Source organism: Papaver somniferum, chromosome 11, assembly GCF_003573695.1.
Source record: "Papaver somniferum cultivar HN1 chromosome 11, ASM357369v1, whole genome shotgun sequence".
Classification (NCBI taxonomy): domain Eukaryota; kingdom Viridiplantae; phylum Streptophyta; class Magnoliopsida; order Ranunculales; family Papaveraceae; genus Papaver; species Papaver somniferum.
This window is the reverse complement of record NC_039368.1, coordinates 91,928,234-91,940,093: the sequence shown is the minus strand read 5'-3', so window position 1 is coordinate 91,940,093 and position 11,860 is coordinate 91,928,234. Positions and strand designations below refer to the sequence as shown.

General features: G+C 35.7%; 1 long non-coding RNA gene across 2 annotated transcripts; it reads right to left on the bottom strand.

Annotated features, from left to right (window-relative positions):
- Positions 1–9,508: 9,508 nt before the first annotated feature.
- On the bottom strand, positions 9,509–11,860 carry LOC113321014. Of its 2 annotated transcripts, XR_003346419.1 has the most exons (5): positions 11,694–11,860; positions 11,344–11,507; positions 10,622–10,715; positions 10,058–10,329; positions 9,509–9,879 (listed from the first exon to the last, which is right to left on the bottom strand). It is a non-coding gene; the product is annotated as an uncharacterized LOC113321014 (long non-coding RNA). The 2 variants fall into 2 exon arrangements; XR_003346420.1 differs by lacking the exon at positions 10,622–10,715.

Here is an 11,860-nt window from a genome sequence, read left to right as displayed (position 1 = left end):
TTTTTTTTTGACTTGAGTGGCGTTTCAGGGAGTCGGAGCTTGCCTAGCGGGCTGAAATCAGGTTCGTTGGAAGTCCAGATTCTCTGATCCGTCACAGGTACCGTCCAAGTTATTTCTCATATCAATCAGGCTCGCAAATTTCTATTTGTTTGATTTGTTGATTGTATTGAGAAAGATATAAAACTCTTTGATATAATTTTTGACTGAGTCTCACTTTTAAGTTGGTGCTCTCGAAATTATACCTGAGTTTAGTCCATACAGATTGTCGAATGAATTATTGGGTGTGGTTTTTATACCCCGCTTTTTCAACAATGTACCGTAGAAGTACTTTATTTAGTTTTAGGGATCCAAATCATACAGGACGAGCCTAAACCAAGACAATGGTCGTTCACGTCCTGCTTAAGTTACAAGGAGAGAAGATGGGTTAATCTTAGGGGAGGGAAAGCAAAGAAACCCAAATACCATTCACCATACAATTATTCTCCCCCCCTTTTTTTTTTTTTTTGAAAATAAGACATAGATTACTAGGTCAACCTTTAATCTGCAAATTCAGGCTCTTCAGAGACAGAGTCATGTTGAGTTGAGTTGCTTTTCCAATGACTGAATTTGTAGGATTAATGTCGACAGAGGAAATTACAAAAACATTGTTATTGAAAGTATATATATCATAAGCTTTGACCATATCAAAATCTATTGCAGGAAATAAAAAACTAGGAGCCTGTTATTCCAAGAAACCATGCTGCTTGAGCTCCTCCCTTTTTTGGCCAACAAGTCTTCCACCTTGTTTGCTCTTCTATCTACATGCTGGAATCCTAGAAATGCAACTAATTGATCTTCTAATACTCTAACTTCTTATAATGTTGCTACGCACTGCCATTGAACATTCACTTTCTTTCCCTGAAGATACCATATTGTCGCCTGATTATCCCCTTCCATGACCAGTTTTTGCATATTGTTTCTGATGGCCCATTGTGTTGCCTTTATCAGAGCTACAACTTATGCCTCTTCAGCTGAGAAGGTCATGCAGCATCCGATTTCTGCTGCTTGGAAGGTACCTGTCCAGTTGCGGAGAATAAGACCAAAACCAGCATTAGTAAATTCAGAAAGCCAAGAAGTATCACAGTTCAGTTTAAAAGTGTTAACAACATGAAGTTTCCAAAAAATGTGCATATTTAGAGTAGTGCTGCTAATTTCAGTTGTGATGGGTTTTCTTTCTGGGTGCCAATAAGTGAAATGTCTTAAAATAGCAGTACCTAGTTGTTCAGGTGATCTAGTTTTATTTTCAAAAACTCTTAAGCATCTTTCTTTCCAAATAAACCAGCATGTTGTTGCTGCTAATGCCATTGAGATGGACTGTATGTTTCCCATCCTTCATTCATTGTAGTTGTCTAGAAAGGATCTATTTGCATTGAGTAAGTTTAGATGTACTCCCTGTGTAGCCATTGGTGGTAAGCTCTAGACAGCCTTTGCAAAATCACATTAAAAAAACAAATGATAAGTTGATTCTACACTGTTTTTACAAAAAAAACAATTTTTATCTTCATCTCTGGCAGATCCCAACTTTTGTTTAGTTGGTAAGGCATCCTGTAAACATTTCCAGACAAAAAGCTTTACTCTTTGCGACGTATCCATACTCCATAATCCCTTCAAGAATTTTTTAGAAGAATGAGAAGAAAAATTGGAAGAGTTTAAGAGTTTTGCATATAGGGATTTTACTGAGAATTCACCATTCATAGTTAGAATCCATCTTAGTTTGTCTTTCTTAAGATTGCCACTTCTAGTCGTGTACAGATTGATGTTTAGAATGTCTTGAAGTACTGCATTATCGAAAACTGAATGCAACAGTAACGTATTCTACTTTTTCGTGTCTGAATTAATCAATTCAGATACAAGTGTTATGTGAGTGTTTATCCTTTGGACAGAATTAGCTAGGATTTCTGGTCTAGATGGTAACCATCTATCTTCTCATATATTAATTGACTTTCCTTCCCATACTTCCAAGATGTTGTACTTCTTTATGTGCTCAATGCCTTGCAAGATGCAATTCCATATCCAAGAAGCATTAAATTTCTTCTTGGATAGTAAAGCACCTGATTTTTAAAGTATTTACCCTTTAAAATTGAGCCCATAGGTCATCTGGATGACTTACAAGCCTCCAACCTATTCTACTAATCATTGCTTGGTTAACCTTATTGGCTTCTTTAAATCCTAAACCTCCCTGATCAGTAGGTCTACAAAGAAAGTCAAAAGCTTTGATGTAAATTACTTTGGAGTTAGTGTGTTTACCCCACAAAAAATCACGCTGAATGTTATTTATTTGTTTAGTTATTTTTTTTGGTAAGATAAAACAACCCATACTAAAGATGGGTATGCTGGAGAGAACTGATTTATTCAAGACAATCTTACTGGGTTGTGAAAGAATTTTTCCTAACCAAGATTTAATCCGTTGTTCCATTTTCTCAATAATGTTATCAAGGGCTTTCAATTTAGACCTATCTATGAAAAGTGGAACCCCTAAATGAGTGTCTTTTATATCTATCTTCCTAATTTTCATGAGTCTGCAGATAATTCCTTGATGTTTATTGTGAACCTTCTTGCTGAAAAACAACCCAGACTTAGTGAAGTTAATGACTTGTCCTGATGCCTTACTAAACATCTGGATAACAATTAGAATATTATTACAACTGATTAAGTCAGCTTTTATGAACGGAAGCAGGTCATCTGCGAAAAAGAGGTGTGAAATAGGTGTTGACTTTGGTGTCAATTTGATGCCCTAAACCCTTTTTTTGTGTTTCTAGATGGTTAAGGAGCCTTGAAAAGACTTCCATACATAAGATAAATATATAAGGGGACAAAGGATCTCCTTGTCTAATGCCCCTAGTGGGTTTAAACTCACTGCAAGGATTTCCATTGAGTAACACCGCAATGGAAGAAGTTGATATGCATTGATAAATCAGGGCACACCATTTTTTAGAAAATCCAAAAGCTTTTGAAGCTTTGAGTAAGAGGCCCAATTCAACCTGTCGAAGGCCTTCGACATATCTATCTTTAAGCCTATGTTACCTATTTTTTTCTTTCTTTTCTTCATTGAGTGAACTATTTCGTGTGCTACAATCATGTTGTCTGAGATTTGTCGAGAAGATAGAAAAGCTGATTGTAGCGGGGATATGATATGTTCTAGTGATTTTTTGAATCTATTGGCCATTAACTTAGCTATAACTTTGTATGGTGTGTTACACAAACCAATTGTCCTGTAATCAGTATGGGACTTCGGATTTTTTTATTTTGGATATTAAGAATAGAAAGGTTTTGTTTAGGTTGTTATTCAGCTGTTTGGTTCTAAAAAAGTCTTGCACTACTGCCACTAATTGAGATCCAAATATATCCCAGTTGTGCTTGAAGAAACTCACCGGAAATCCATCTGGGCCCGGTGCTTTTTTAGATTTAAGATTCTTCACAACAAGCCAAATTTCTTCAGGAGAAGGTATTGCAGTTAAGGTACAGTTCTCTTCCATGGAGATTGTACTCTTAATGTTAGCAAAGATTTCTTCTTCAGATTCTATTGAAGATTCAGTAAACAGCTCTGAGAAATAAGAAGTCGGAACCTCGTCTATTTCTTCCCTAGATGATACAACTAGATTGTTCTTATCCTGAATACAATCTATATGGTTTCTTTTCCTCCTTTTGAGAGTGTGGATGTGGAAGAATTTTGTGTTTCTTTCTCCTAAGGCAATAATATTGTTTCTAGATTGTTGTTTCGCTATTTCTTCCTGTGTGTCATATAGTGCTTCTAATTCTAAGTGTTTCTTGTGGATAAAAGTCTGAATAGATGGTGTAGATTGTTTTGCTTCTAGATTTTCTATATTTCTTAATAAGCATTTGATCTTCTTATTTGGTTTTCCAAAAATGTCTCTTTTCCACATACTCAGATTATTTCCTAAGTTAGAAATATTTTCTAGCATATCTAAAGCTGGTTTGTTGGTGTTAATGTTCCATGACTGTTTTATAACCTCTATGCAAGTTGGATCCTTTAACCAAGTATCATAAAATTTAAAAGTTGTTGTTAGGTGCTTATGCAGAGAATCAAAAGAAAGACATATTGGCCCATGATCTGAGCCAATTGCTACTAGATTTTGTAACGATGCTTCTTGGAATTCCTCATTCCATTCTGCATTCTCCATAGCTCTATCTAACCTTTGTTTTATGTTAGAATTCCCTTTTCTCTTGTTACTCCAAGTAAATATATTCCCTTTACCTAAATCCTCTAAGCCTGTTCTCTGAATTAAGTTCAATATGGGTTCTATTTTTTTCCTGTTAAAAGGAAGACCTCCCTCTTTCTCTTCACCATTGAAGATTATGTTAAGGTCGCCTATTACTAGCCAAGGCATTGCCTTTAAATTCACTCTCTGTGCTATATCCTCTAGATATCCCATTATCTCTAGCTTGTGTTCATTCTTAGGTGCTTCATAAAAATAATTTAGAAGTCACTCTTTAGAATAAATTTTTTTTTTAACAATGACATTGATCATGTTAAGGTTTCATTGAACCACTTCAAAGTGAATTCCACCAACCCAAGAAATTGCTAGACCTCCAGCTATTCCATCTGGATCTACAATGTGGTTGTTTGGAAAAAAATCTAATATCCTTCTCACCAAGCTCCTTCGAGACTGGATTTCAGATAAGAACAGAATGTCAGGATTTTCATTATTTAACAATGGTTTTAAGTGTTGTTGTGTGTTTTTTTTACCACACCCCTGTGTGTTCCATGCTAGGATTTTCATGGGAAGCAATCAAAATTATCAGAGCACAAGCAATAAACAATAAAGGAGAAAGCAATTTTGAGTCTAATTAAACCTCAGCTTAAACATGCAGGAAGAAAAACAAAAGCAGCAGGGTATAGAAACACAGGCAGAGTTACAAAAATGATATAAGAATGTCTAGGAAAGAAACTTGCAGAAGAGCTTTAGGTTATGTTAAAAATGTAGGTAGAGATATAGACTTATATAGATGGGTTGTGAGAGACATACATGGATTATCCCTTTTCCTTTTTCTGCAGCCTGGTCTTTAAGAAGCTCAATCTTCTCACTTATGGGAAGTGTAGTATCAGTCTTCGTATTGAGAGACATTTTAAAATACCCATACTGGTTTAAAACATTGTCATCTAGAAATTCATTTTCCAAATTGTTTTGAAGACAGAGAGGTTGAAATCATTAGATCCTAGAGAGCTATTAGGCGACAGTTCAAAGTCAGATTGGTTTGAGAAAGACATAGAGAATGCCGGGATTGGGTTGGAGACAAAAGAATCTGAAATTTCCTCTAGACTAGGATTGATGTTATCCGACGAATCAGATAAGGTGATGCAAAACGCCGGCTTAGGCAAAGAGTTGTTGTCAGAAATGTCTTCCTCCGGTGTGAAATACTGTTCAATTGAATCGCCTAGATCCATGATACCATCATCCAAAAGGATAAAATCATCTTGTAGAGAGGGAGAGGATAAGATATGATTGTCTACTTCTTGTAAGAGACCCACGTTTCTGATTTTGTAATCCGAATCTGAGATGTCTTGGTATTGGGTAGAAGAGAAAAAAAAGAGGATTAAAAGATGAATCCCAGAGTCTCTGACGTTTGCCAAGAATTGATTCCCCCTTACAGATGAAGCTTCTTCTTTTACCAGATCCTCACCATCAGAAGAAATAGAATTAGATGAGATGCTTATGAATCGGTTATTATTGAGAAAAACTGAATCTGGTGATGGGATAAAAACTGGTTGTGCAGTAGCACCATCCGAAATAGTTTCTCTATCTATTTGTTCATTTATGAGTACCTTAAACCATGAGGCCCAACTCTGCGATTCTTCAACCGATTCCGAGTTGGGACTCTCAATGTCTTCTAACCTCTGATTATAGTTAATGGCACACGTTTCCTCTAAATTCTCTAATCGATTGCAGAAGTTACAGACCCTGTAAGGTAGGTCCATATATATGAAAGCGATAATTGATTTCGGGTGATAACCCACCTTCACTCTAGCAAAAGTTGAGAGGGGTTTTTCGATGTTTATATATATCCTAGCAAAGACATCTTGGCCCTGAATTGGTATAACATTAGTGGGATAACTTTTTTTGTCACAAAACCTAAATGGGTGCCAATCTGCGCAATGATGTACTCATCGAAATGAATGGGTTGAAGATTTAAAAATTTTACCCAAACAACAATTGTTTTTAATAAGTTTCTTTGGATGTGCATTTCCGGAAACCATCTAGCAATAGGAAAAGCATCCCCATACAAATGCTAAGGTACATTTGTTAGGGAAAACTAGCCTTTGGTGATAAAGTGTTTATCGCTTGATCAACTGAAAACCGCTAAGTGATAATTAAATAATTTTATAAAAATTAATATTGAATAACACATATTACAAACATATTAACAATTAAATGTTAAATCTAAGACATGGAAAAAAACTTAATAATTACCCCCGCAAGCTCTTCCGTACTCTACCTAAAGAAGACCGTCGAGAAGTAAAGAACGGGTGACCGGAAATTTCAAAACAGGGAGACGAAAAAATCGGCTTTCTCAAGAAAAAAATGTGAATGACTATGACAAGCATAAGATTCTTGGTGCGGATGAACGCCAACAAAAACATGTGTGACAACTCGAATTTGACAAGATACAAACACAGATTGAACAACAAGCTAGATTTAATAACAACCCAACTGGTGATGATGATGAGTTCGATGTAGTTGTACCTCTAGATAATGTATATTTTAATTTTTATTTGAAATGTTGATTTTTAATTTGAATTTTTGTTGCATTTTACTGAATATTTATTTGAAATGAAAATTTGCTTAATTTGAAATGTTGTTGAATTTTACTTAATAGGTTTTTCTTAATTATAACATCACATTAACATCATTACATAATTTAAAATCCAATACGGGTTATAAAAAACTCCTTGACGATGTGAAAATGAGCTTCGTATTCAGAATTATTTCTTTTTCATCTCCATCATTCCTCTCGAGATCGTACAACAATTTCATCATAGGTTTCACCCCTAAGTTTATACTGACTTACAATCCGAACTAAGGCTATAAAATCTTCTAGTTTGTTTTTTATTTCAAAAAATCGACAGAATAGTTGTGCACGATCCCGATTGCAAGGGTTACCTGTATCATTGCAGAAGGTCTTATGAACTTTACCCCAATAAACCTGACTGACTAAACCAACTTGGCGCGCACCCCTCTTCAGATAGTATATTACATAGTTTTTGCAAAGAGATAAATCTTCGGCAATAGTAAAGTTAGGATTAGGTATATTTGAGTTTAGATAGAGAATATTTTTGTAGAAGGATAGTTTAGAAGGTGTGATTTTGAAATCGTAGAATTGAGTATATATAGGGATATAATGAAAGTTGTTAGGGAAAACTTGCCTTTGGTGATAAAGTGTTTATCGCTTGATCAACTGAAAACTGCTAAGTAATAATTAAATATTTTTATAAAAATTAATATTGAATAACACATATTACAAACATATTAAAAATTAATGTTAAATCTAAGACATGTAAAAAAACTTGATAATTACACCCGCAGGCTCTTCCGTACTCTACCTAAAGATTCACTCTTAGATCTACTCTTAACCCGTCATACAAATTTTGGTTTCTGAATGTAATTAGTCATTTACGTATGGTTTCTTGTGTTTGATACTTCCTCAATCCTCTCCTTCTCTTTCCTCTCCTTTAACCTAACGAAAACTTCATCATCGGCGGTTATTTTTCTGCTCAGATCCGCTCCTTTCGGAGCAAATCTGGGCAGACCCCTTTCTTTTTATGCTGTATTAGTTTGTAATCTTCTTTTTCCCGTTGTTTTTATTCTCTTTTGTGGATCTCTAGTATTTTGTACCAGTAGTTCTTGTAGTTTTTTCTTCATGGAGTGGATTCTCTGGGTTTACTTCTGGGGTTCTCTCATTTTGTTGTATTAAGGGGTTTGAAATAGTTATGGTTTGCAGCGATCCTTCTTTTCACGGCGAGTCTCTCCGGCAGGTAAATGATCGTTATATCTTTGCAGTGATGAGTTGTGTTACCGGGCTTCAAAGAAATCTAAGCACATCACCTATTTCAGCGAATTCCTACAAGTTTAAAGAAGCAGCAACTGTTCTTTAGGTGGATTCAACTTTACCTGAGCTTTTCAGTTTGGGAATTTTTTTGGTTGATGGTGCCGATCGGATTTTATTTCTTTATGTTATTATTTTCTGTTATCTTGTTACAACTAGATCTAGGCTTATGTAAATTTTTATTGTTCCTTGCTTAGTCCCTGTTATCATTGGTCTTGTGATTCATCTCCGGATCTTTGGGTTTGTGGTTTGCTGTCTGTTGGTTGTTACCCAGAAGAGTAGTGTTGATCTTTGTCTTTTCCGGTGGGAAATAAAGTTGCGTCGTGTCCGACATACTTTCCTTGTACCAGTTATTGAAGATGAGAATCAAGATGAGATTTACGGTATCTCTTCTTTTGGGAGAGATTTTATCAGATGGTTAGTATTAAAAAAATTCTTCTCCTGAGCTGTGAATCAAGCTTCATCGATTCAAATTCTCCCGTAAAGGCGGGTGTTGTTGTTCTACTGTTACGATTCGTTAGAGATTCTGGTCCGGTAGAGATTCGGGTTACGAGATGATTTGGGTTATGGGATTTGGGTTAGGGACTACTTTGTTTTAAGCCTTGTATGTATCGGATTCCTTTTGTAACTTCGGGAGTTCCCCTGTTTTTTTATTAAAAAAAAAAAGCGTATAGTTTCTTGCAGGAAAGCCTCTTCTGGTTGAATCTTAGGCCTTAAATCTTCATCTTCATAGTTAATCCACTTGTTACCACGACGGGTTTCATGAATTGTCATGTTATGTAGACTAGGAAATGACCCATGCCGTAACGGCACGTGCTATTTCACAGTATTTTATGCGGGGGTGTTAGACGGTCTTTAAAAATTTGTGAAAGAAGATCACACCAATAGGCACGGGTCAGTTTCATTAAGTTTAACTATTTTCCTTTTTTCTTACTATCAGTTTCATTGATCTAAATCAATGGAGGCTTCTGATCATTTGAGGACAGTTAATACGCGGCAGTAAGTCCTTTGCTCTTCTTCGTGAGTTAGTGTCAAAGACTGCGAAACCTTGATACGCCGCCGAAAGTAAAATTGTTTTTTTTTTTTTATGAGTTACATTTCAGGTTAATCATTATTTGAGGGGATTTTCATGTGCCAAATTAAATACAGTGCGTGTGCTCGCGTCGCCTCGCGAGTTACGCTCATATGAAATTTGTTTATATGCATGTAGCATGAAAAATTTGATCATTAGGTGATAATTTGAGTTGTAATAAACAGTTAAGAACCCCAAACTACTACTCCAGATGGAACTGATCTGATTGGCTCTTATAGTCTTTTCTTTTGAGGAAAAAAAGTTTATATTAAAAAAAAAAAAAAACTTACAGAGACAGTGAGGACACAATTTACAAATGAATAACCGTATACCACTTGAAAAGAATTTGGTTTACATCTAAATTTTTTAATGTATCCTCCTCTCTCCAGAGAATTACAGTTTGTTTTACAAGAAAAATCACTCCATTCTCTTCCTTAGCGCGACCACCGAAGGCCCTAGCATTTGCGCTCACTCCAAATTTCCCAAAGAATGGCGTAGCTAATGATTGGCCCCTATAGTTATTATGTTACTCAGGGTCACCAAACAATCTCCAACTATTGTACTTCAGTTGTGCTGAAAACAGAGCTGTTATCTTATGCAATATTCCTAGTGTTTTATCTGTTAGCCATCTCTTTGATACGCAGCAAAAGTGGAATTGTTTGTATCAATTCAAAGCCTACTTTAGTAACATATGAAGGTCCTTCCTGCATTATTCATCAACAAACAATATCTAACATCAAGCCACTTATATCGAAGAGCAATCCCGAAACAAACCAGAATTTTAATAGGAGAAAGAGGAGTGGAACATCAAACAGTGTTACCTGAGTTCAAACAGTGTTATTTACATATCATCAACGGAGATGGACTGGAACATCAAATTACCTGAGCTGGGATTATGACGTTTCATTTCATTCTATTTGCTACCGAACATTGGTTTCGTTCATTGCTACGGGCTACGACAGACAACCCCAATTTCATGCGTTTCTTTGCTCTTCAAGTTAACACAGTTTGAACGTCTAACTGGAATGCTACTGTCATCACTTGCAAATTCCAACATCTGCAGGTTCCTCGAATTCCGTCTCGCACAATTCACATATACAGCATGCCTAGGTAACATTCCTAACAGCTCGCCTTCGCTCCGTGCCATATATAACCTGCAACCAATGTGTAACTGTTAAACCCATAGATACATAAACCCTTCTGCCTAGAAAAGTCCATAAAAAGGACACAGCTAGAAACAATGTAGTGGTGATAAATCCAAAATCCAGAAAGGAAACCTCTCTGACACTCGGAAAGACGAATTACGGCAATACATAATCAAGAGGAAAACAACGTTTTCAGAAACACCTTCCAAATAATAAATGCATATAGATAGATAAATGAGGTGACTTTTAATCTATGCAGTCCCTAACTCCAAAATGAGTGAAATCACTCCTTTTAAACCACCTATCTGAGTTGCTCTTGCTCACAACTTGATGTTTAAACCCAACTGCAGCATCTAGACCATGTAGTTGATGAACGTGAACCATTATCATCAGCGCTGAAAAAGGCGACTGAAACAATCATCAGAATGAAAGAGATACTTTCTATCATAATGAGAAACAGTAATAACCATGAGTGGCAAAAGAAAGCAAATGACCATGGTCCAAGGATATTGCTCATTATCCACCTTAGGTGAATTATACTAATATTTTTTATGGATATTCTACATATGTATGTAAGTGCTTGAGTACTCAAAGTGGTTGATCTACAGAATAATTTGGAGTCTGTGAGATTTTTATTCACGATGACAGGAAAACTTGGATCATTACAACCTTCTAACTCAAATTTTTGACTTTCCCATTTTAATGATACAAATGGATAATTCAGTTTGCTATTAGATTTAGTAAAATAATATTGATCCATAACAAGAGCCACAGACTTCCTGCACTCCAATCATCTTAATCAGAACAACACAATTAAGGACAAAATCAGTTGTTTTTCTTAACTCATGAGTATTTGAACTTCACAGTTCACTCATGAATATTTGAACTTCACAGTTCACATTGATAGGTCAAATCCTTTATACAGTCTTTAAGATGATAGAACGAAATATAACACAAAGATAGCATTCGGTTTAGACTTTTAAGCAAAAATCAGAAGAAAAAAAAGAAAGAAAGAAAACGTACCATTATCATGAGATTCTCTCAATCCGTTCGTTTGTTGGGTTTATGATCAAATGTTCTCCATTATAGAAAAAAGTAGAGAGGAGTCTTCTCATCCGGTGAGGATGCTACCTTCTGGGGTTCGCGATTCATCTGCAAGGCTGTTTCGTCGGTTCTTTTGATATCTACTGGAAAATTCCAAAAAAGCATTTCATCAGATACCAAATTTAAAAATATGATTGAGAGAGACACGGTATACCTAATTACTTAGTAGGAAGTTGAATGGCTAAAGTACCATAAACAACAATAAGATTTCACAACAACAATTTACAATATCGAAGTCATTCTAGTTGGTGGTTATAAATTTCCAATACCGTATATAGATGTTGCTTGTTTGTACCTAAGTGCTCAAAGTGATCGATCTACCAAATACTGTGGAGTCTAAGGGGTTTCTGATTTATGATGGCGGGTTAACTTGAATCATTACAGCCTTTTAACTCTAGCGATGTATAAATCCAATTGCCGAAAATTGACTTCCCCA